This window comes from Aotus nancymaae, unplaced genomic scaffold (assembly GCF_030222135.1).
Source record: "Aotus nancymaae isolate 86718 unplaced genomic scaffold, 86718_ANA_hifiasm-v0.15.2.pri h1tg000007l, whole genome shotgun sequence".
NCBI lineage: Eukaryota > Metazoa > Chordata > Mammalia > Primates > Aotidae > Aotus > Aotus nancymaae.
In genome coordinates, this window is record NW_026988418.1 from 21,450,652 (window position 1) to 21,471,642 (window position 20,991).

A 20,991-nucleotide genomic window follows, 5' to 3' on the forward strand; every position below is an offset into this window, starting at 1 on the left:
GTAGGTAGTTTTCCCCTCACAGTGTAAACAAAGCCACCTGGAAGTTTGAACTGGGTGGAGCCCACCTCAGCTTGGCAAAACAGTGGTAGCCAGACTTCCTCTCTAGATTCCTCCTCTCTGGGCAGGGCATCTCTGAAAGAAAGGCAGCAGCCCCAGTCAGGGGCTTATAGATTAAACTCCCATTTCCCTGAGCACCTGGGGGAAGGGGTGGCTGTGGGCACAGCTTCAGCAGACTTAAATGTTTCTGCCTGCTGGCTCTCAAGAGAGCAGCGGATCACCCAGCACAGTGCTCGAGATCTGCTAAGTTACAGACTGCCTCCTCAAGTGGATCCCTGACCCGCATGCCTCCTGACTGGGAGACACTTCCCAGCAGGGGTCGACAGACACCAGAGGAGAGCTCCAGCTGGCAACTGGCGGGATGAAGCTTCCAGAGGAAGGAACAGGCAGCAATCTTTGCTGTTCTTCAGCCTTTTCTGGTGATACCCAAGCAAACAGAGTCCAGAGTAGACCTCCAGTAAACTCCAGCAGACCTGCAGCAGAGGGGCCTGACTGTTGGAAGGAAAACTAAGAAACAGAAAGGAATACCATGAAAATCAGCAAAAAAGGACATCCACACAGAAACCCCGTCTGAAGGCAACCAACATCAAAGACCAAAGGTAGATAAATCCACAAAGATGAGGAAAAACCACTGCAAAAAGACTGAAAATTCCAAAAACCAGAAAGCCTTTTCTCCTCTACAGGATCACAACTGCTCACCAGCAAGGGAACAAAACTGGCCAGAGAATGACTTTGACAAATTGACAGAAGTATGCTTCAGAAGGTGGGTAATAACAAACTCCTCTGAGGTAAAGGAGCATGCTCTAACTCAATACGGGAAAGCTAGGAACCTTGAAAAAAGATTAGAGGAATTGCTGACTAGAATAATCAGTTTAGAGAAGAACGTAAATGACCTGATGGAGCTGAAAAACACAGAATGAGAACTTTGCGAAGCATATGCAAGTATCAATAGTCAAATCAATCAAGTGGAAGAAAGGATATCAGAGATTGATGATCAAGTTAATGAAATAAAGCGTGAAGACAAGATTAGAGAAAAAAGAGTGAAAAGGAATGAACAAAGCCTCCAAGAAATATGGGACTGTGTGAAAAGACCAAATTTACATTGGATTGGTGTACCTGAAAGTGACAAGGAGAATGGAAACAAGTTGGAAAACACTCTTCAGGATATTATCCAGGAGAACTTCCCAAACCTAGCAAAGAAGGCGAAGATTCAAATTCAGGAAATACAGAGAACACCACAAAGATACTCCTCGAGAAGGGCAACCCCAAGACACATAATCATCAGATTCACTGAGGTTGAAATGAAGGAACAAATGTTAAGGGTAGCCAGAGAGAAAGGTCAGGTTACCCACAAAGGGAAATCCATCAGACTAATAGTGGATCTCTCTGCAGAAACCTTGCAAACCAGAAGAGAGTAGGGAACAATATTCAAAATTCTTAAAGAAATAATTTTTAACCCGGAATTTCATATCCAGCCAAACTAAGCTTCATAAATTAGGAGGAAATAAAATCATTTAGACAAGCAAATGCTGAGAGGCCTGCCTTACAAGAGGTCCTAAAGGAAGTACTAAATATGTTAAGGAAAAATCGGTACCAGCCACTGCAAAAACATATCAAATTGAAAAGACCATCAACACTATGCAGAAACTGCATCAACTAATGGGAAAAATAACCAGTTAGCATCATAATGACAGGATCAAATTCACACATAACAATATTAACCTTAAATGTAAATGGGCTAAATGCCCCAATTGAGAGACACAGACTGGCAAATTGGATAAAGAGTCAAGACCCATTGGTGTGCTGTATTCAGGAGACCCATCTCACATACAAAGACACACAAAGGCTCAAAATAAAGGGATGAAGGAAGATTTACCAAGCAAATGGAAAGAAAAAACAAACAAACAAACAAAAACCAGGGGTTGTAGTCCTGGTCTCTGATTAAACAGACTTTAAACCAACAAAGATCAAAAAAGACAAAGAAGGGCATTACATTATGGTAAAGGGATCAATGCAACAAGAAGAGTTAACTAGCCTAAATATATATACACCCAATACAAGAGCTCCCAGATTTATAAAGCATGTTCTTAGAGACCTACAAAGAAACTTAGACTTCCACACAATAATAGTGGGAGACTTTAACACCCCACTGTCAATATTAGACAGATCCATGGGACAGGAAATTAACAACAATATTCAGGAGTTGAACTCAGCTCAGGATCAAGCAGTTCTAATAGACATCTACAGAACTCTCCACCCGAAATCAACAGAATATACACTCTTCTCTGTACCACATCACACTTATTCTAAAACGGACCACGTAATTGGAAGTAAAACACCTTTCAGCAAATGTAAAAGAATGGAAATAATAACAAACAGTCTCTCAGACCACAGTGAAATCAAATTAGAACTCAGGATTAAGAAACACACTCAAAACTGCACAACTACATGGAAACTGAACAACTTGCTCCTGAATGACTACTGGGTAAATAATGAAATTAAGGCAGAAATAAATAAGTTCTTTGAAACCAATGAGAACAGAAACATAATGTACTAGAATCTCTGGGACACAGTTAAAGCAGTGTGTAGAGGGAAATTTATAGCATTAAATGCCCACAGGAGAAAGCAAGAAAGATCTAAAATCAACACCCTAACACCACAATTAAAAGAACTAGAGAAGCAAGAGCAAACAAATTCAAAAGCTAGCAGAAGACAATAAATAACTAAGATCAGAGCAGAACTGAAGAAGATAGAGACATGAAAACACTTCAGAAAAAAAATCAATGAATCCAGGAGCTGGTTTTTTGAAAAGATTAACAAAATAGATAGACCTCTAGCCAGATTAATAATGAATAAAAGAGAGAAGAATCAAATAAACACAACACAAAATGATAAAGGAGATACTGCCCCTGATCCCACAGAAATACCAAGTACTATCAGAGAATACTATGAACACCTCTATGCAAACATACTGGAAAATCTAGAAGAAATTCATAAAAATTCCTGGACACATATACCCTCCCAAGACTAAATCAGGAAGAAGTCAAATCCCTGAATAGACCAATAACAAGTTCTGAAATTGAGGCAGTAATTAATAGCTTATCAACTACAAAAAGCCCAGGACCAGATGGATTCACAGCTGAATTCTACCAGAGGTACAAAGAGGAGCTGGTACCATTCCTTCTGAAACTATTCTAAACAATAGAAAAAGAGGGACTCCTCCCTAGCTCATTTTATGAAGCCAGCACCATCCTGATACCAAAATCTGGCAGAGACACAATAAAAAAAGAAATTTTCAGGCCAATATGCCTGATGAACATCAATGCAAAAATCCTCAATAAAATACTAGCAAACTGAATCCAGCAGCACATCAAAAAGCTTATCCATTACGATCAAGTTAGCTTCATCCCTGGGATACAAGTCTGGTTCAACATACCCAAATCAATAAACATAATCCATCACATAAACAGAACCAATGGAAAAAAAACACGATTATCTCAATAGATGCAGAAAAAGCCTTTGATAACATTCAACACCCCTTCATGCTAAAACCTCTCAATAAACTAGGTACTAATGGAATGTATCTCAAAATACTAAGAGCTATTTATAACAAACCCACAGCCAATATCATACTGAATGGGCAAAATCTGGAAGCATTTCCTTTGAAAACTGGCACAAGATAAGGATGCTCTCTCTCATCACTTCTATTCAGCACAGTATTGGAAGTTCTGGCCAGGGCAGTCAGGCAAGAGAAACAAATAAATGGTATTCCAATAGGAAGAGAGGAAGTCAAATTGTCCCTGTTTGCAGATGACATGATTGTATATTTAGAAAACCCCATCGTCCTAGCCAAAAGTCTCCTTCAGCTGATAAGCAACTTTAGTGAAGTCTCAGGATACAAAATCAGTGTGCAAAAATCACAAGCATTCCTATACACCAATAATAGATAACCACATCATCAGTGAGGTCCCATTCACAATTGCTACAATGAGAATAAAATACCTAGGAATAAAACATACAAGGGATGTGAAGGACCTCTTCAAGGAGAATTACAAACAACTGCTCAAGGAAATCAGAGAGGACACAAATAGATGGGAAAACATTCCATGCGCATGGTAAGGAAGAATTAATATGGTGAAAATGGCCATACTGCCCAAAGTAATTTATAGATTTAATGCTATCCCCATCAAGTTAACATTGACTTTCTTCACAAATTAGAAAAAGCTACTTAAAATTTCATATGGAACAAAGAATATATATCTTCTTACTATAAAGAAGAGCCCACATAGCCAAGACAATCCTAAGCAAAAAGAATAAAGCTGGAGGTATCATGCTACCTGACTTCAAACTATACTACGGCTACAGTAACCAAAACAGCATGGTACTGGTACCAAAACAGAGATATAGACCAATGGAACAGAACAGAGGCCTCAGAAATAACACCACACATCTACAATCATCTGATCTTTGACAAAACTGGCAAAAACAAGCAATGGGAAGGGATTCCCTATTTAATAAATGGTGTAGGGAAAACTGGCTAGCCATATGCAGAAAACTGAAACTGGACCCCCTTCTTACATGTTATACAAAAATTAACTCAAGATAGATTAAAGACTTAAAACCACAAAAAACCCTAGAGGAAAACCTAGACAAAACCATTCAGGACATAAGCATGGGCAAAGACTTCATGACTAAAACACCAAATGCAATGGCAACAAAAGCCAAAATTGACAAATGGGATCTAATTAAACTAAAGGGCTTCTGCACAGCAAAAGAAACTATCATCAGAGTGAACAGTCAACTTACAGAATGGGAAAAAATTTTTGCAATCTATCCATCTGACAAAGGGCTAATATCCAGAATCTACAAGAAACTTAAACAAATTTACAGTTAAAATAAAATCAAAAAGTGGGCAAAGGATATTAACAGACACTTCTCAAAAGAAGACATTTATGAGGCCAAGAAACATTTGAAAAACAGCTCCTCATCACTGGTCATTAGAGAAATGCAAATCAAAACCATAATGAGATACCATCTCATGCCAGTTAGAATGGCAATCATTAAAAAGTTGGGAAACAACAGATGCTGGAGAGGATGTAGAGAAACAGAAATGCCTTTACACTGTTGGTGGGAGTGTAAATTAGTTCAACCATTGTGGAAGACAGTGTGGCAATTTTTCAAGGATCTAGAATCAGAAATACCATTTGACCCAGCAATCCCATCACTGGGTATATACCCAAAGGATTATAAATCATTCTACTATAAAGACACATGCACATGTATGTTTATTGCAGCACTGTTCACAACAGCAAAGACTTGGAACCAACCCAAATGCCCATGAATAATAGATTGGATAAAGAAAATGTGGCACATGTACACCATGGAATATTATGTAGCCATAAAAAAGGATGAGTTTATGTCCTTTGCAGGGACCTGGATGAAGCTGGAAACCATTATTGTCAGCAAACTGACACAGGAACAGAAAAGCAAACACCGCATGTTCTTACTTATAAGTGGGAGTTGAACAATGAGAACACATGGACACAGGGAGGGGAATATCACACACTGGTGCCTGTCGGGGGAGTGGGGGTCTAGGGGAGGGATAGCATTAGGAGAAATACCTAATGTAAATGACGGGTTGATGAGTGCAGCAAAATACCATGGCACGTGTATAACTATGTAACAAACCTGCATGTTCTGCACATGTATCCCAGAACTAAAGCATTTAAAAAAAAAAAAAAAAGTTAATTTCCAGCCGGGCATAGTGGCTCATGCCTGTGATCCCAGCACTTTGGGAGGCTGAGGTGGGCGGATCACTTGAGGTCAGGAGTTTGAGAACAGCTTGGCCAACATAGTGAAACCTCGTCTCTACTAAAATACAAAAAATAAAAATAAAAAAATAGCTAGGTGTTGCAGCCCATGTCTGTAATCCCAGCTACCCAGGAGGCTAAGACAGAAGAATCACTTGAACCCAGGAGGTGGTAGAGGTTTCAGTGAGCTGAGATCAAGCCACTGCACTCCATCTCAAATAAGAAGAAAAAAGTTAATTTCCACATCATCATTCATGGCAGCTAGCCATATATAGAGCCTCCTGAAGGAGAAATAAATGGCTTCCTATCCATTTCCCTCCATATACAGGAAGGAGGATTATCTAGTACAGAACAAACAAATGTTGGCAGTGACCCTTTGGATAACACCGAGAGAGATAGCTAGAGATATCCAACTCTGGCATTCCAGTCTCATTGCCAGGAAATCCCTAATGTGGAGATGGATGTGCAACAGGAGTCATCAAACTATGTCCCACAGGCCAAATCTGGCTTCCTGTAAAGTTTTATTGGAATACAATTATGCCCATTTATTTACGTAGTGTCTATGGCTGCTTGTACAAAACAATGGCCGAGTTGAGTAATTGCAACAGAGACCATAAAGCCACAGTGTAAAATAAATACTATTGACCCTTTGCTGACCTTGATGTAGAACATTTTACAGCAACAGACACTGTGGAGACTCTGCCAACACCTGTTCTTAACCCTCTTCTCCCTGGTCATCCCCTACAATAGGCAAGGCTGACATTCAATCATTGTGTATTGTTACAACAGTGCCAGTTGCTCATGGTTAGCATCCATTGTGATTGGATTATGTCTGTGCCCCTCCCTGTTTGCTAAAAAAAATTGCTATCACTCTAATGACAGAAGCCAGATAGTTAAATTACTCAGTTTGTCAATCTCCCTTGAAGTTAACTGTGGCCAAGTGACACAGATTTAAATAATGAAATGGAAGCAGAAATCTGCTGAAAAAATTCTAGGAAAGCTTTAGCTTTAGCTTTAGGTTTTTCTACTTTTTCCTTCCGGGAAAGTAATACAATTCCTGGCACTGAGGCAGCCACTTTGTGAATAAGAAGTAGAATGATAGAAAGAGCCTATGTTCCTACAAGCATCTTTGAATAATTAAACCAATGCTAACAACTGCCTATATCTGGATTTCTTCTTAGGTGAATAAAATAAAAGCACTATTTGTTTAAGCCACTATATATTGAGAGTTTATGAAAGGGCCTTAAGTATTACAGGCTCCACTAGCAAAGCCATCTATATAGCGAATAGCCTCATCAAGTGCTTCCAATATACATCAGACTCATCTAACTTCCATAATCTTCTTCAATGTTTATTGTGTAACTTTTATTTTTTTTATTTTTTTTTTTTTTGAGACGGAGTCTCGCTCTTGTTACCCAGGCTGGAGTGCAATGGCGCGATCTCGGCTCACCGCAACCTCCGCCTCCTGGGTTCAGGCAATTCTCCTGCCTCAGCCTCCTGAGTAGCTGGGATTACAGGCACGCGCCACCGTGCCCAGCTAATTTTTTTGTATTAATAGAGACGGGGTTTCACAATGTTGACCGGGATGGTCTCGATCTCTCGACCTCGTGATCCACCCGCCTCGGCCTCCCAAAGTGCTGGGATTACAGGCGTGAGCCACCGCGCCCGGCCTTATTGTGTAACTTTTAAATAGAATTTGCCTGATGAGTGGGCTGTGAGTCAGAAATAGCAATTCTAGTCCTAGTTCTGCCACTGACTGGAGCATCCCTCTTGCTCTCTCTAGATTTTCCATTTCTTCCTCTGTAAAATAAAGAAGCTAGACTTCAATCTCTATTCTCTCTTCCTAGTTTTTCATTCTATAATTCAGTTCTTTAATTCTGAAACAGCATAAAGAAGCAATAAGGTAACAACTGCAAGTGAGCATTAAAATATACTGTGAGCTTGCTAGCTGCCAGGGCAAAAAAGAAAATATGATGAAATAACTAATTTTTTGATTAAAAAAAGTACAGGTTACACAAAGGATAGTTCTTATTGGCATAAAATCCTAAATGACTTTATAAAGAAGACAAAGGACAACCTAAAAGGTATTGCCTTTGCAAGTGAATTTCTAAGCCTTCTTTTCCAAAAGTCCAAAAAGAGCATACTCATTTGCTCCTCAAAAAATGATCTGTTCATCTATTGATGAATATTAATAGCATGTATATCACAGTGTTGTTTTTGCCACTGACACAAAAAGTTTCATTTACTAAGCAATCTCATAACTAATGCACACCAGATACTTCAATTTGCCTCTCCCAAAGCTCAGAGGCTTCCCTTCCTACCAGAAGAAATATGTTGCCTGTACTAGTAAGTTTCTTATGTGTGCCCAGTGCTTTATAATTAACAAAGTGCCTTACTCTACTTTGCGTCTGTTCTTCAGGGCAATATGTGAAAGAGGCAGAATCAGAATAATTATTCCATGTTGCAAATGATAAACAGGCTTGAAACACTGAAGTGATATGATATGGTTGCCCATATTAGGTTCAGAACTGACCTAATTCCATCTGACTCCATGCTTGAAGCTCCTGCAGCAAACATGGCCACCTCTTTCCACACCAGCTATTGCTCATGTCCAAATCCTGGCACTTCCATCAGGGACCTCTTTCCCAAATGATCCAATGCTTCATTGCATGGCTATGAACCAGCAGCTCCACTCCACTTTCTGTTTCTACTGCTGTCGCACAGAGTCAACGAAGCATCAATATATCATCTCAAATATATAGTCCTGAGGGCAGGTTTGATGCCTTAGAATAGCCTCGTTATGGCTGATTTTTAAAAATTAAGATTAGAAACAGGAAAATGAAACACGTAAAAGATATGAATTGAGTCTTGGTTTGCAGAATCGATAAAGAATAGCCATGCTTCACTGTGTGCTTCAATATCTGAGGCTGACCCTAAAGACGAGATACCAGGCTTTGTTCTTATTTTCTGGGCCGGGTGGGGAGACAGGCGTTGTTCTTTTTTTGAGGGAGGAGGGTGGACAGGTTCTCACTCTGTCACCCAGGCTGGGGTGCTGCAGTGGTGCAATCATGGCTCACTATAGCCTCGGCTTCCTAAGCTCAAGTGATCTCCCACCTCAGCCTCCTGAGTAGCTGGGATCACAGATATGTGCCACCATGCCTGGCTAACTTATGATGTTTTCAGTGTTTTGTAGAGACAATGTCTCCTTACATTGCCCAGGCTTGTCTTGAACTCCTGGGCTCAAGCAATCCTCTTGCCTTGGCCTTCCAAAGTGCTGGAATTACAGGAGTGAGCCAGTGCACCTAGTCAAGCCTTGTTCTTATCTTCTAGGTCAATGTTCTCAGACTCCTTCATTCATTCACTCACTCACTCATTCAGCAACACAGGAGTGGAGATGACCCAGACATTTGTCTGGTTAGGTTATAGTGGATTCAGCTTAAAAGCAAAGACTTGGGAGGTGGAGTTAAAACCATCTCTCCATACTTTGATTTCCTCTTCTTTATTAATAATCATACTAGCTAATACTTACAGGAGATAACCATATGATGCCAGACACTATTACAAGATATATATATCTTGTAATGTGTGAAGCTTCTGCTGCAATACATATATAAGTAAGTATATATAACCTCATTTAATCCTCACAACCACAAATGAAGTAGGCACTATTTTTATTCTCCTTTCACAGATGAGAAAACTGAGGTACCAAGAGGTAAAGAAAATTTGGCAAAGACCACATACCTAGGAAATAGCAGTGCTGGGCAGAACAGCTCCAGAACCCATTCTCACAACCACTGTACAATACAAACTGTACACCAGTGCTGTCCAATTGAACTTTCTGCTTTCATGGAAATGTTCCATCCAATAGGGTAGCCACTAGGCACATGTGACTAGTCCAATACTAGCCATTAGCCATAGACAGCTATTAAGCTGTTGATAGTACCATCAAAAAGCTAAATTTCTCATCATAGCCTTTTATACACTTGTGCAGTAGATGTTTGCAAGCTGCTCAGCACAATACCTGGCATTTATTAGGCACTTAATCTATGTTAGCTACTATTTTAATAGTAGTAAGCATTGAACAAATATCTATCTTTAATCTCTTGTCTGAATTCTCAAATCCAAAAAGCTCTGAAAATCAAATTTTGTGTGTGTGTGTGTGTGTGTGTGTGTGTGTGTATGCTTAACTCAATTTGGCAGCAAAATCTAAGCTGGCCTGAACTAATTTGGTGGCACAAACTGACATGAACTGACAGAATGCTACTTATAGTGTTATACATCCTACATTATTTTTATATGTTTTACAGCAGAAATATTGATGTATTTGATTGTGGGTGCTGCCCCAAGCCCAGTAGGGAGTGTTATGTAATAAGTAATATATGTATCCTGTTGTCTTTCTCAGACCTGAATCATTCTAAATTTCTGACACACATCTAGCCCCTAAGGTTTCAAATAGGAAATCATGGACCTGCATTTACATGTTTATACCAGGGTAGCTATGATGGACAGAGCAGAGAAAACAGAGCCTGACCTGGAAACCTGAGTCTCCACTCATTGCTGTTGGAGAGGAAAGCAGGCCTTCTCCAGGCAAGCTGGAGCAGAGAAGTAGCCCGAGCTGTCCCAGGTCGGGAGGAGAGAGGCCTGACAATGGGACAACAGAGCATCCACGACAGCTCTCTTCCTGGGGCAGCCATGTTTCCAGTCATTTCTTTATGAATCTATTCAATAAGTTTATTTAAATAGCCCTGCAGGGAAAGGGACATGATGCTCCTATTTGTTTAGTAAGTTAGTTATTGTAGATGCTCTTGTGGGACTCTAGACTGATGCTACACAGAGCTAGCTGCTCCCCTGTGCAGGTCCAGCCTCTGCCCCTTCTCACCTTCCTTCTCACCCCACCCCCACATTCCAGAATTTGGAAAAGTGGATCTGCCTTCCAAATAGTTCTCTTTCTCATGCTTGCTGGTCCCGGAACCCGAAATGTCCTTTACTGGCCTCATCTTTTGTGATAAGGCATTTTGTCCTGTAGAGATATCAACTTGAAAGGTAATGTAGTGAGGTGGAATCTGGACTTTCTGTGTGGTTTGGGGTAAATCACTTAGACTCTGAGTCACAGTTGACTCACTCTTTAAGAGTAGCAAATAATATCCCTTCAAAGGGTTTTGGGAGGAATAAACAATGACCTCAGTGTGCCCTAGAAAAGTTCATGGGACACTGGAAGACACCCATTGAGGGGTGGTTGATGGATCTAAGCACCCCCCTTCAGTGCCGCCTGTTTGTATACACATGTAGTCATCATCTTTCATTACAACAGAGAAGGGAAAGCATGAGTTTGGAGTAAGCCTGGCCTCGTTTCTATTCTCAGTAAGGGAACCTTATAAAAAGCTTATTACCCCTTTGAATCTCAGTTTCCACATCTGTACATTGGAATAATGCTTACCTCTTATGCCAACATCCTTAAGAAACTGAAGGGATACCCACACACCTAGAGGGTCCTGCACAATATCTGGCCCAAGAAAGATGCTTCCTTCCCTTGTCCACCCTTCCCTTCTGCTAACAAGGCTATGGGACTAAAAGACTATGGCATTTTCCTTCCAACTTTAGCTGCCTAGTAATTCCGAACTAAGAATGACAGAATTCAATACCAAAATCAATGAAGAAGACCCACATGTCCCCTCTTAATCAAAATCTAAAATGGCGAAGCCCTTGCTTGCAGTCACATCAAAGCATAAGTGGGAGAAGCAGCAATGGAAGAGGATACTTTGCAGTTACCTTCTTTGGAGAAGCCAGAGCCAGGCAAAGTTGGCCTCTGTCTTTAATGATAGGATATAATTCCAATTTCACAACTTAATTATGACTGGATGAAAAGGACAGCATGAAAAACTAGGTGTATGGTAGGGAGTTTCATCTCGTTAGGTTCACTGACACCTCATTAGGGGCTTTGAAAAACATTCTGCTTCCAGGCAATTTTGCTACTATCTCGATTTTTTTCCACGTTTATCTGGCTCCATTTATTTGACTTGACATAAACAGGAAAATGGGATCTTTGATTTTTTTTTTCCCAGCTCATCAACTAGCACTTCTATTTCCCTACTTCAAGCCACAAGGTTCTTTTTCAGGTTATGATCACCAAGATATCAGAGGATCAGAGCTGACAGAGTAAACTTCCAAAACATGAGCTGGATCATGTCACACCCTATGCCAAATCCTTAATGGGTTTCCATACACAATAGCAAGGTGTGCAAGTACCGCCTACTTTTCAGACCTCATTTCCTACCTCTTTCTTCCAAAACGTTTATTCTGATTGTAATGGGGCTGCTTAACATCACACCCCAGGCCCAAGAGAAAAATCTTATGATGTTCATGATGTTCCCATCTTCTTTCTCCATTTCCCCTGCCACCTATGAAAATATCGCTTCTCCCTGTAGGTTCAAGTCAAAGATTCAGTTCTCTCTCAAAATTTGTTTGATCTTCCCAATCAGAATATACCCCTCACTCTTTCTTGGTACTGCCAGCATGAGGATCATCAGCACCAGGAACTACTGTTGTGAACGATAGCCGATACTTCATGTCTGCCTGCCATACCCAACTGTGAGCCCTGCCATTGTTAACTTTCTGTTCTCTGTTAGTGCAACACACTACACAGGTGTGTTCCAATCAGTTCTGAGGTGTGTCAGAAACATTTGTTACTTCTAAGATACCAAGCATGAAATGTACATGCATACATAGGTATATTTCAAAATAAATAAACAATTTGGAATTTTCTAATAATACTCTTCTCACTCCTTTCCTTGCTTTCTAAAGTAGAATAGAAAAGGGTCAAGTTAAAGTTAGAACATGCAGAACTGTGTATATCCCTGAGCTCTCCCATGGCTGTGAGTCTTGTGTATATCGAGAGAAAAATAAAAGGGCTGAGAAGATCCCCTCTATAGCACCAAGTCAAGTCATGTAACAATATGATAAATACATAGAAGACAAACGGGACTGTTCTGGATCATGTTTTGAGGCCTGGGATTCTTTCACTTGACTTTGATGTGCAGCACTGTTCATTGTACCATATCGTGGACAAAAGAGGAAAAGTCTGGCAACATCTGGAACCAAAGAGAATGTCTTAGTATCTTAACCACTACACAGTTTGTTTATTTAACATGCAATTGACATTGCATGTTAAACTGACTGTGGACCCTAATTAATTGTTGCAACATGGCAAAGGGATTTGGAGTTAGATGTGGGCTTAATTTCCTGCAAATTCGCTGCCTCAAAATAGCAGGATGACTTTGAGCAAGTTCCTTCTTTGAGCCTCCATTTCCTCAACTGTAAAGCAATGAACTTCAAAACACAGAGTAACTCCCACTTTAAAGCTTTGTTATATGAATCAAATGAGATGATGTATATGGATAAGGGCTTTGTAAATCACAAAGCCTTATAGCAATAGGAGTTAGTAGTTATTGGTATTAGGAGTCAGCCAAGGGTAAAATACATCCTCACAACTGGGCTCTTTGGTGTTGAAAAAAAAAGGGGGGGCTCTCTGCTCCTCCTGTTCCACAGATAGCCCTCTTGCCTCTCATCGCCAGCCACATCCCTGAGACACCATGGGGAAGGTGAAGGTCGGAGTCAACGGATTTGGTCGTATTGGGCACCTGGTCACCAGGGCTGCTTTTAACTCTGGCAAAGAGGATATTGTCACCATCAATGATCCCTTCATTGACCTCAACTACATGGTCTACATGTTCCAGTATGATTCCACCCATGGCAAATTCCATGGCACTGTCAAGGCTGAGAACGGGAAGCTCGTCATCAATGGAAATCCCATCACCATCTTCCAGGAGCGAGATCCCTCCAAAATCAAGTGGGGCGATGCTGGCGCTGAGTACGTGGTGGAGTCCACTGGCATCTTCATCACCATGGAGAAGGCTGGGGCTCACTTGCAGGGGGGAGCCAAAAGGGTCATCATCTCTGCCCCCTCTGCTGATGCCCCCATGTTCGTGATGGGCGTGAACCATGAGAAGTATGACAACAGCCTCAAGATCGTCAGCAATGCCTCCTGCACCACCAACTGCTTAGCGCCCCTGGCCAAGGTCATCCATGACAACTTTGGTATCGTGGAAGGACTCATGACCACCATCCACGCCATCACTGCCACCCAGAAGACCGTGGATGGCCCCTCTGGGAAACTGTGACGTGATGGCCATGGGGCTCTCCAGAACATCATCCCTGCCTCTACTGGCGCTGCCAAGGCCGTGGGCAAGGTCATCCCTGAGCTGAACGGGAAGCTCACTGGCATGGCCTTCCGTGTCCCCACTGCCAACGTGTCAGTGGTGGACAAACCTGCCAAATATGATGACATCAAGAAGGTGGTGAAGCAGGTGTCAGAGGGCCCCCTCAAGGGCATCCTGGGCTACACTGAACATCAGGTGGTGTCCTCTGACTTCAACAGTGACACCCATTCTTCCACCTTCGATGCTGGGGCTGGCATTGCCCTCAACGACCACTTCGTCAAGCTCATTTCCTGGTATGACAATGAATTTGGCTACAGCAACAGGGTGGTGGACCTCATGACCCACATGGCCTCCAAGGAGTAAGACCCCTGGGCCACCAGTCCCAGTGAGAGCACGAGAGGAAGAGAGGCCCTCACTGCTGGGGAGTCCCTGCCACACTGAGTCCCCCACCACACTGAATTGTTCCTCCTCACAGTTTCCATGCAGACCCCTTGAAGAGGGAGGGGCCTAGGGAGCCCCACCTTGTCATGTACCATCAATAAAGTCCCCTGTGCTCAGCCAAAAAAAAAAAAAAAAAAAAGGCATTTTCACACCATAGTAACGAAAACAGGTTTTGGAGGCTGACCACCTTGTATCCAAGAATTGGCCTCATCTCTTCCTCACTAGGTGATCTTGAAAAAGTCAGGTAACCTCTCTGAACTTCATGTCCTTGCATAAGAAAGGGGGATGACAGGGCTTTTGTGATTACTATTAAATTATTAACGCATTTCTGAAGGATAAAGACATATATATGATAAATCACAGCACAACAGTTTAAATATTGTGCCAGTTATTGCACTAAGGAAGAAATAAGTTTCATCCATGGGCTGGGTTTTGAGAATGAGTATAAGCTTACTAAGAAGAGAAGGCAGGAGAAGAATATTTCAGGGAAAAAGAAGAGCAGCAATGCAGCAAGTAGCAGAAGTAAGAGAGTCCTGAAATCTAATTCGTCTTCATTCTGATTTCCTATAAATAAAAAAGGAATAGCCATGTCTGCCTTTCCTCTATTTTTCTGAGATATGCTGAAGGTGAGTGAGATCCAGTCTTTGTTACACAATTCATTCCAGGGCAGGAAGCCATTACCCCTCCCTAGAGCTGGCCCCTGATTGGTGACAAGGGCAAGTAATCGTCATGACAGCATTTAGGCCATGGGAGAGAAAAGACTCCATAGCATGGGACTGTTCCTATCATTCTTTCCGCTGTCTTCAGCTTTGTTTCCCAAAGTGGATTAAGATGTGTCAAGACATTGAGAGAGATAGGGCACAGAAGCCGTATGGTCTCATTGTCTGTCAGAGTCTTCCTGGGGCACATTTTCCTAAGTCCTTACTCCATCTGAAAGCGTCTTTAAAACCAGAGCCGCAGATAGTATGATAAACTACATAGCAGGATTTTCCAATAGGCGATGGGGGCTGGGGTGGGAGGGAGATGAATAATAGCTAAATAGGTCAAAAGAAAAGTATTTTGGGAGCTCTCTTGTTCTTTTATCAAAATGGAAACAGTTTACCTTGACAAAGCTCCCAAGTTTTAGGCAGCCTCATAATTCACCTTCTATAAAAGATATAGTTCCCCTTTGTTCTGTGAAATCACACAGGGCTCAGTAACAAGACCTGCTTAGGGCCTGGATGTGCCCTTACTAGCTGTCTGATCTTCAGGCCTTTGGTATCTCTGATCCCCAATTTCCCATCTGGTAAATGAAGAAATTTGACTAATCCATTTGTTATGCCTCTTCTGGCTCTGTTCATAAATAAAATCTTATTCAATTCATTTCTAAGACTCTGTGCCCAGTACTAGGCAAAGGGAAAGAGAGAATCATTTGTAAGTCTCAGGCTTTGCAGTTATGTATGGGAGAGGAAGACAGAGGTTTTGGCAGACACCAAATATCTACGTGTATAACAATGTGCTAAATTCTTAACAACCATGGTCTCATTTTAAACATCACATTGGCCCTGTGAAGTGTGGGAGTGTGAGGGGTTGATAACCACCTGCTTCTATACCTCCAAGCCCAGAGCTGGTTGAGAGATGAATACAAAAGTCAGACAGATAGAGATCAGAGTGTCAGCTTAATTACTGATAAAACCTGAATTGGAGAAAATGCTAGCTTGCAACCAGAAACAAACTTTCCCCTCCCATGACTACATTGAAAAGGGACCATCTTCATAAAGGCAAGTGAAGAATGCATGTGTCTTGAAAGCAAACAGATGCAAGATAGATTTCCCAGGGCTGAACACTGGGATGGCTCCTTCACTCAAACTCAGTAAACAGGTAAGGCCCTCCTCAGTCCTTTGAGAGGCACGCAGGAGCAGCAAGTGAAGAGAGACAGCAGGGCTTTTCTGGTCTTACTTTTCCTTTCCTGGAGAAGAAATGGAAGATTCTTCCTCTATGAGAATGTAGCTCCACAGAATAAGCAGCCCTGCAAAACTATGATTACTCACATTTACAGGAGCTCAGTGAGATCAAACTACCCAAGGTGACTCAGTCAGTAAGAGGGCCAAGCTCCTTTCTCTTCCCACTGTACTTCATGAAGCCATGTACAAGCACACACACACACAAAAAAAAAACTTTGGTGCAAGACAGTCAGTGTCATAAGAATCATATGAATTGTAGAAATGACATAGACTATTTTAAAACTGAAGTATAAACATCTAGGTTTTCGTAGTAACTTGTCATCTCAGCATCTCAGTTACTGTGAATATATATATGTATATAGATGTGTGAGTGTGAGTGTGTGTGTGTGTGTGTGTGTTTATCTGGTATCATCCTGTAGCAGTAGATTTGGTATGCACGTGGAATAAAATAGTTGCTATCAGATTATATGTATCATCTTAGGTTGGTATATATATGTGTGTGTGTGTGTGTGTGTGTGTGTGTGTGTGTGTGTGTGTGTGTGTCTGTGTGTGTGTATGTGTGTGTGTATATATATATGTGTGTGTGTATATATATCTTCCAATGCCTTAATTACCCAGACTCACGAACTCAAAAAAAGATGGTCAATTACAGATTTAAGCACCAGCACTCTAAATATTTATTATTAGAAAATAATGCCCTTTTTACAATACGTTATTTTCATCCCTGTTTTCTTAAATATGGTCTACAAAGTCAAGTCATCATTTTCAATATCGGTGGCTACCCTGGGCTGTATTCAGCAATGATTTAGTGGCTGTATGTGTCAGGAGAAAGATGAGCTGCGCGTGTCTGCATGACTGTGCTTTGCCAGGACACTGATCTACCTAAATAATATTTTGATACCTACTATTTTATTTGCATATTTGTGATGAATTATAGGTGATGAGCTAGATATGAAGGCCACTAGATAAATGATTGAATACTGGATACATGATTTCTCTTAGAGTCTCCTCATGTTTTATACAAGGAAGCAGTCTAGCATAGCAGTTTAAGAATGTGGATTGTGAAGTCAGTGAGAGCTGCCACCTGTTAGCTGTGTGTCCTTAGGCAAGTGTCTTTGCATTTCTGAGCTTTATTTTCCTTGTGTATAAAACAAGATTTATAATGTCACATTCCTCATAGGAGAACGTTCTGAAGGTTAATTGACGTCGCATAAGTAAATTAGCAACGTGCCCAGCACATGCTAAGTAGTCAGAAGGAGCATGGTAACTGCTATAGTATGAAGCAAACAATATGGCGGTAATGGATCTGGTTCTAGACTCTGCTTGTCATTGTCTATTATGATTATCGTTGTTGTTGTTGTTATTATATTTGATCAAGGGGGATTTGAGACCTGATTTTTTAAATTTTTCTGGTATATGTATGTGATAACAACAGATAGAAATTATAAATTAGTATAAAATAAAGGGTTTGTGTTGAATGCAATTAATTTGCTGAAGATGCATTTAAAAGAAAATTCAGTGGTTTTGAAACACAGCATAGAGGTATTAGCAGGAGTTAATTGTGTGGGATGGTTTTACTAATTTGTTTATTTGTACAAGGTAAAAACATAAATTTTGGTTCAGTTGTATTTAAAATTCAGCAAATTTTATTTTAGTTTAGTCCAATTTTTAGTTAATACAATTTCCTTTTATTCATTTAAGAAATTTCTGAATAGAATATAATAATAGTGCTAGTAACAATAGTCATAATATTTATATATCACTTTACATTTTTTTTGTTTCGAGACAGGATCTCCCTGTGTCACCCACCTGGAGTGCAGTGTTGCAATCACAGCTCATCGCAGCCTCAACTTGCCAGTCTCAAGCGATTTTTCTCACCTAAGCCTCCCGAAAAGCAGGGACTACAGGAGCATGCCACCATGCTCAGCTAATTGAAAAAAAAAAATGTTTTGTACCACCATGGCACATACATACCTATGTAACAATCCTGCATGATCTGCACATGTACCCTAGAACTTAAAGTATAATAATAATAAAAAAATTATTTCCCATAGGAAAAAAAAAGGGATTAAAATTTGCCTTTGGAAAACAAGGTGCCCCTATGTTGCCCAGGCTGGTCTTGAACTCCTAGGCTCAAACAATTCTCCTGTCTCATCCTTTTGATGTGTTGGGATTAGAAGCATAAGCCACCGTTCCAACCTCACCTTACACTTCCTATGGGGTATTTAAATGTATTCTCTTCTGCTGATCACTGTGAGGTACAATCAGCTCATTTTATGGATAGGAATACCAGAATGGTAAATAAATACAGAGAGGTATGGCTGGTTTATGACAGTATCACTGCACTCATGCTTTGGGATGGAGGGTCAATAAACAACCTAAAAGTTCTATGGCAGGCTCCAGGAGGAAGGAGGAGCGGACAGGCTATTACCACAGAGGAGCCAGAGGAAGGGAGCAGGCAGGGGAGCTCTCAAAACACTGGGCTCCATTATTTAAGACCCCTTCCATCCTCTAACATTCTGTCTATGAAAAAGAGCTTTCAAGCATCAAACGTATTTGGTCCTAGAACAAAGTCAGTCTGATCTTTTCCAACAGAATGTGCTATCCAAAAAGAAAAGGCCTCAAAGAACCCACTTGGCATGGTTGCCCTGTTGTACCCCTTTGCTTAACCAGAGCCAAGATTCCTGTTGGGGTAACAGGAAATGAAGACGGGAACACACCAGCCCCTCAATGCTTCTCGGCCTCCCCAGCAAGCCAATTCCCTCAGGGAACCTTGCAGCCCGGGGTAGGGAGAAGCCCTTTGAGGCTCAGCTTGAACCCATGAACCTTCCAGAGCACTGAGAAAGAAAAACATAGCAATTCCATGACTTCTCATTCAGAAGGGGCCCATCTTTTTCAAAACATTGGTCTTAAAAGTAGATTGTCTTGCTCATACAGGCAGGGCTTGGTGATCCGCCTGTAGTCTGCCTGAGATGAAACACCTCGATCTATCAACTGCCACTACTGAAGGAGCACCTGGCTTCTTGTTTTCTCCCTAGGAGGGCCTATTTGACAGGGTAACACACACGATTCTGTGCTCCTCTGAGAATCCCCCTTCTACATGTGGGAGACCCAGCCTTGCCAGGATGCTTCTGGATGTGGCTCCCAGTAGACTCCTGGGTAAACGGTCCTGGCTGGTCTGTAACCTAATACGAGACTGAAGCAGCAGGTCCCACCCTGGATAACAGCACAATTAATGTGGATTCACATAACCCAGACATCAATTCTGACCATCCTGCTTTAATAGTGTTAGCTCAATTTTGTGACCCTCAATTCAAAATTCTCTGAGATTTCTTTTGTACATTCCCACCAGCTTATAGTCTATGGGGCATATCTGTATTTACATACAAAAAAACTGATAGTTATTTCTTAAAAACTGAATGTTTCTCTGTCCTCTTCTTCCATTTCTAATTCTTGGCATCAAAGCTGCTATGGTTTTGGAAGTGGCCTCGTTTGGCACACAAGGGCTTTCTGTTCTGGTTGCACAGTGACTTGTTTAGTCTCAACACTTGTTTTTTCCCCATCATGCATCTTATACCCCTGCCTAGTTAACACTGTGCATTTTATGGTATCTGTGCTTTTCTACAGAGGCTGTGTTTCCTTCACTTACTCTCTTCTTCACTTGGCTAACTCCTATTCATCCCTCAAAACGTCACTCAAGAATTGCACTCTCTGGGAGTCCCTAGCTAATGCCAGATCTGATCTGTCTGGTTTGGATGCCCTTCCTCAGATATCCTGCTCTCTGGATTATCTTTCATAACCTCCGTCATAGAGTCTTATAGTCATTTGCCTAACTGTCTGAATCTCATCTTCATCTCTAAGCTCCTTGAAGATGGGGACCCTCTCTTGTCTCTGCCTGTCAACAGGTTTCCAGGACCTGAGTATACTAAATGTTTCTTTCACTGATTCATTTATTAACTGATCAGTAAGTTGGTTGATCTCTTTTAGTTACTCAGAGACCTTTCATCCTCATTTAAGGCTCTCACTTGTTTTTTGAATAAAGTCACCAGACAAATGAGAAACCTCCAGGTAAGCGTAGGTCACTCTGTGAAGTTTCCAAGTGTTCTTTGATCACTTACACTTGGCAACTAGGTATTGCAGAAGGACAGCCAGCTTGGTGGCATCGTGAATGCAATTTGTCTTTACAGGGCTTGTAATGAGCAACATTGCCAATTTAATCTTCGGGACCTGTCAACACCTCCTTTGTTCATGCTCTGCTCTTCTTTTCAGGCCTACTTACCCACCCCCAAGGCACACAGGACCTGTATCCTCAATGGTCTCCTCAGAACCTTGGAGCTCCAATTTTAGCTCCATGACTAACTAATTAGCTGTGTGACCCTGAGCCCACTCTTTTCCTTGTTTGAGCCTCATTTTCCTTAGTTATCAAATAAAGCATGTTCTTAGTCCCTTGGTATTGCTATAATAAAATATTTTAGATGTGGTAATTTATAAATAATAGACATTTATTTCTCACAGTTCTGAATG

At 41.2% G+C, this 20,991-nt stretch overlaps 1 protein-coding gene and 1 pseudogene across 3 annotated transcripts in view; one reads left to right on the forward strand and one right to left on the reverse strand.

Moving 5' to 3' along the window:
- The window catches only part of DAB1 (DAB adaptor protein 1), a 1,258,287-nt gene that overhangs the window by 1,117,911 nt on the left and 119,385 nt on the right, over positions 1–20,991 (reverse strand). The window lies entirely within an intron of this gene.
- Positions 13,457–14,461, forward strand: LOC105710328 (glyceraldehyde-3-phosphate dehydrogenase-like; annotated as a pseudogene).